The following is a 6,135-nucleotide window of genomic DNA, read 5'->3' as shown; positions in this document are numbered from 1 at the left end:
TCCTGTGACACTAGTTATAGATTCCGATGCTTCACTTAAGGTCTACTGAAAGCCTCTGACTTTCTTATTGACGATGAAACACAGAATTTCCTTCGGAATTAAATACAAACGGCACAAAGCCGACTTAAGTACAAAAAACTGACTCTTCTTACTGTCTATGATTTGAACAATTCCTGTGACACTAGTTATAGATTCCGATGCTTCACTTCAGGTTTACTGTATGCCTCTGACATTCTTACTGACAATGAAACACCGTTATAGATTCCGATGCTTCGCTTCAGGTTTACTGTATCCCTCTGACCTTCTTATTGACGATGAAACACAGATATTACATCGGCATTAAATACAAAAGGCACAATTCTGACTTAAGTACAAGGAAACTGACTCTTTTTACTCTCTATGTTTTGAACCATTCATGTGACACTAGTTGTAGATTCCGATGCTTCACTTCAGGTTCACTGTACCCCTCTGACCTTCTTATTGACGATGAGACACAGAAATTGTATCGGAATTAAATACAAAAGGCACAATGCCGACTTAAGTACAAGAAAACTGACTATTCATACTTTCTATGATTTGAACCATTCCTGTGACACTAGTTATAAATTCCGATGCTTCACTTCAGGTTTACTGTATCCCTCTGACCTTGTTATTGACGATGAAACACAGAAATTGCATCGGAATTAAATAGAAAAGGTACAATGCCGACTTAAGTACAAGAAAACTGACTCTTCTTACTGTCTATGTTTGAACCATTCCTGTGACACTAGTTATAGGTTCCGATGCTTCACTTCCGGTTTACTGTATCCCTCTGACCTTCTTATTGACGATGAAACACAGAAATTGCATCGGAATTAAATACAAAAGGCACATTGCCGACTCAAGTACAAGAAGACTGGCTCTTCTTACTGACTATGTTTGAACATTTCCTGTGAGACCAGTTTTAGACTCCGGTGCTTCACTATATGTTTACTGTATCCCATGGAACTTCTTATTGACGATGAAACTCAGAAATTGCATCAGAATAAAAAGAAAAGGCACAATGCGGACTTAAGTACAAGAAAACTGACTCTTCTTACTGTCTATGCTTTGAACCATTCCTGTGACACTAGTTGTAGATTCCGAAGCTTCACTTCAGGTTTACTGTACCCCTCTGACCTTCTTATTGACGATGAAACGCAGAAATTGCATAATAATTAAATACAAAAGACTCATTGCCGACTCAAGTACAAGAAGACTGGCTCTTCGTACTGACTATGTATGAACATTTCCTGTGAGACCAGTTTTAGATTCCGATGCTTCACTATATGTTTACTGTATCCCTTGGTCCTTGTTATTGACGATGAAACTCAGAAATTGCATCGGAATTAAATAGAAAAGGCACAATGCGGACTTAGGTACAAGAAAACTGACTCTTCTTACTGTCTATGTTTTGAACCATTCCTGTGACACTAGTTATTGATTCCGATGCTTCACTTCGGGTATACTGTATCTCTCTGACCTTCTTATTGACGACGAAACTCAGAAATTGCATCGGAATAACATACAAAAGGTACAATGCCGACTCAAGTACAAGAAGACTGGCACTTCTTATAGTCTATGTTCTGAAACTTTCCTGTGAGACTGGTTTCAGATTCCGATGCTTCACTTCATGATTAGTGTATCCCTCTGACCTTCTTATTGACGATGAAACACAGAAATTGTATAGGAATTAAATACAAAAGGCACATTGCCGACTTAAGTACAAGAAAATTGACTCTTCTTACGGTCTATGTTTTGAACCATTCCTGTGACACTAGATATAGATTCCGATGCTTTACTTCAGGTTTACTGTATCCCTCTGACCTTCTTATTGACGATGAAACACAGAAATTGCATCGGAATTAAATACAAGTTTCACAATGCCGACTTTAGTACAAGAAAACTGACTATTCTTACTTTCTATGGTTTGAACCATTCCTGTGACACTAGTTATAGATTCCGATGCTTCACTTCTGGCTCACTGTATCCCTCTGACCTTCTTATTGACGATGAAACACAGAAATTGCATCGTAATGAAATACAAAATGCACAATGCGGACTTAAGTAGAAGAAAACTGACTCTTCTTACTGTCTATCTTTTGAACCATTCCTGTGACACTAGTTATATATTCCGATGTTTCCCTTCAGTTCTACTGTATCCCTCTGACCTTCTTATTGACGATGAAACACAGAAATTGCATCGGAATTAATCAGAAAAGGCACAATGACGACTTAAGTACAAGAAAACAGACTCTTCTTACTGTCTATGTTTTGAACCATTCCTGTGACACTAGTTATGGGTTCCGATGCTTCACTTCAGATTTACTGTGTCCCTCTGACCTTCTTATTGCCGATGAAACACAGAAATTGTATCGGAATTAAATACAAAAGGCACATTGCCGACTTAAGTACAAGAAAACTGACTCTTCTTACTGTCTATACTTTGAACCATTCCTGTGACACAAGTTATAGGTTCCGATGCTTCACTTCCAGTTCACTGTATTCCTCTGACCTTCTTATTGACGATGAAACACAGAAATTGCATCGAAATTAAATAAAAAAGGCACAATGCCGACTTAAGTAGAAGAAAACTGACTCTTCTTACTGTCTATGTTTTGAACCATTCCTGTGACACTAGTTATAGATTCCGATGTTTCCCTTCAGTTTTAATGTATCCCTCTGACCTTCTTATTGACGATGAAACACAGAAATTACATCGAAATTATATACAAAAGGCACAATGCCGACTTAAGTAGAAGAAAACTGACTCTTCTTACTGCCTATGTTTTGAACCATTCATGTGACACTAGTTATAGATTCCGATGCTTTACTTCAGGTTTACTGTATCCCTCTGACCTTCTTATTGACGATGAAACACAGAAATTGCATCGGAATTAAATACAAGTTTCACAATGCTGACTTAAGTACAAGAAAACTGACTATTCTTACTTTCTATGCTTTGAACCATTTCTGTCACACTAGTTATAGATTCCGATGCTTCACTTCAGGTTTACTGTATCGCTCTGACATTGCTATTGACGATGAAACACAGAAATTGCATCGGAATTAAATACAAAAGGCACATTGCCGACTCAAGTACAAGAAGACGGGCTCTTCTTACTGACTATGTTTGAAAATTTCCTGTGAGACCAGTTTTAGATTCCGATGCTTCACTATATGTTTACTGTATCCCTTGGACCTTCTTACTGACGATGAAACACAGAAATTGCATCAGAATTAAATACAAAAGGCACGATGCTGACTTAAGTACAAGAAGACACTCTTCCTACTGACTATGATTTCAACATTTCCTGTGAGACCAGTTTTAGATTCCGATGCCTCACTTTATGTTTACTGTATCCCTCTGACCTTCTTATTGACGATGAAGAACAGAAATTGCATCGGAATTAAATACAAGTTTCACAATGCCGACTAAAGTACAAGAAAACTGACTATTCTTACTTTCTATGCTTTGAACCATTCCTGTGACACTAGTTATAGATTCCGATGCTTTACTTCAGGTTCACTGTATCCCTCTGACCGTCTTATTGACGATGAAACACAGAAATTGCATCGGAATGAAATACAAAAGGCACAATGCCGACTTAAGTAGAAGAAAACTGACTCTTCTTACTGTCTATGTTTTGAACCATTCCTGTGACACTAGTTATAGATTCCGATGCTTCACTTCAGGTTTACTGTATCCCTCTCACCTTCTTATTGACGATGAAACATAGAAATTGCGTCGGAATTAAATACAAAAGGCACAATGCCGACTTAAGGACAAGAAAATTGACTCTTCTTACTGTCTATGTTTAGAATCATTCCTGTGACACTAGTTGTAGATTCCGATGCTTCACTTCAGTATTACTGTATCCCTCTGACTTTCTTATTGACGATGAAACACAGAAATTGCATCGGAATTAAATAGAAAATGCACAATCACGACTTAAGTACAAGAAAACTGACTCTTCTTTCTGTCTATGTTTTGAACCATTCCTCTGACACTAGTTATAGGTTCCGATGCTTCACTTCAGGTTTACTGTATCCCTCTGACCTTCTTATTGCCGATGAAACACAGAAGTTGTATCGGAATTAAATACAAAAGGCACATTACCGACTTAAGTAAAAGAAAACTGACTCTTCTTACTGTCTATGTTTTGAACCATTCCTGTGACACTAGTTATAGGTTCCGATGCTTCACTTCCGGTTTACTGTATCCCTCTGACCTTATTATAAACGATGAAACACCGAAATTACATCGGAATTAAATACAAAAGGCACAATGCCGACTTAAGTACAAGAAGACTGACTCTTCTTACTGTCTATGTTTTGAACTATTCCTGTGACACTAGTTATAGATTCCGATGCTTCACTTCAGGTTTACTGTATCCCTTTGACTTTCTTATTGACGATGAAACAGAGAAATTGCGTCGTAATTAAATACAAAAGGCACAATGCCGACTTAAGTACAAGAAAACTGACCCTTCCTACTGTCTATGTTTTGAACCATGCATGTGACACTAGTAATAGATTCCGATGCTTTACTTCAGGTTTACTGTATCCCTTTGACCTTCTTATTGACGATGAAACACAAAAATTGCATCGGAATAAAATACAAGTTTCACAATGCCAACATAAGTACAAGAAAACTGACGCTTCTTACTTTCTATGCTTTGAACCATTCCTGTGACACTAGTTATAGATTCCGATGCTTCACTTCAGGTTCACTGTCTCCCTCTGACCTTCTTATTGACGATGAAACACAGAAATTGCATCGGAATGAAATACAAAAGGCACAATGCCGACTTAAGTAGAAATAAACTGACTCTTCTTACTGTCTATGTTATGAACCATTCCTGTCACACTAGTTATAGATTCCGATGTCTCACTTCAGGTTTACTGTATCCCTCTGACCTTCTTATTGACGATGAAACATAGAAATTGCGTCGGAATTAAATACAAATGGCACAATGCCAACTTAAGTGCAAGAATACTGACTCTTCTTATTGTCTATGTTTTGAACCATTCCTGTGACACTAGTTATAGATTCCGATGCTTCACTTTAGGTTTACTGTATCCCTCTGACCTCCTTATTGACGATGAAACACAGAAATTGCATCGGAATAAATACAAAAGGCACAATGACGACTTAAGTACAAGAAAACTGACTCTTCTTACTGTCTATGTTTGAACCTTTCATGTGACACTAGTTATAGATTCCGATGCTTTACTTCAGGTTTACTGTATCCCTCTGACCTTCTTATTGACGATGAAACACAGTAATTGCATCGGAATTAAATACAAGTTTCACAATGCCGACTTAAGTACAAGAAAACTGACTATTCTTACTTTCTATTCTTTTAACCATTCCTGTGACACTAGTTATAGACTCCGATGCTTCACTTCAGGTTCACTGTATCCCTCTGACCTTCTTATTGACGATGAAACACAGAAATTGCATCGGAATTAAATACAAGCTTCACAATGCCGACTTAAGTACAAGAAAACTGACTATTCTTACTTTCTATGCTTTGAACCATTCCTGTGACACTAGTTATAGATTCCGCTACTTCACTTCAGGTTCACTATATCCCTCTGACCTTCTTATTGACGATGAAACATAGAAATTGCGTCGGAATTAAATACAAAATGCACAATGCCGACTTAAGTACAAGAAAACTGACTCTTCTTACTGTCTATGTTTAGAATCAATCCTGTGACACTAGTTATAGGTTCCGATGCTTCACTTCCGGTTTACTGTATCCCTCTGACCTTCTTATTGACGATGAAACACAGAAATTGCATCGGAATTGAATACAAAAGGCACAATGCCGACTTAAGTACAAGAAAACTGACTCTTCTTACTGTCTATGCTTTGAACTATTCCTGTGACACTAGTTATAGTTTCCGATGCTTCACTTCAGGTTTACTGGATCCCTTTGACCTTCTTATTGACGATGAAACACAGAAATTGCATCGGAATTAAATACAAAAGGCACAATGCCGACTTAAGTAAAAGAAAACTGACTCTTCTTACTGTCTATGTTTTGAACCATTCATGTGACACTAGTTATAGATTCCGATGCTTTACTTCAGGTTTACTGTATCCCT

This window comes from Schistocerca serialis, unplaced genomic scaffold (genome assembly GCF_023864345.2).
Source record: "Schistocerca serialis cubense isolate TAMUIC-IGC-003099 unplaced genomic scaffold, iqSchSeri2.2 HiC_scaffold_1417, whole genome shotgun sequence".
Classification (NCBI taxonomy): domain Eukaryota; kingdom Metazoa; phylum Arthropoda; class Insecta; order Orthoptera; family Acrididae; genus Schistocerca; species Schistocerca serialis.
Note: the sequence above shows the minus strand (reverse complement) of the source record.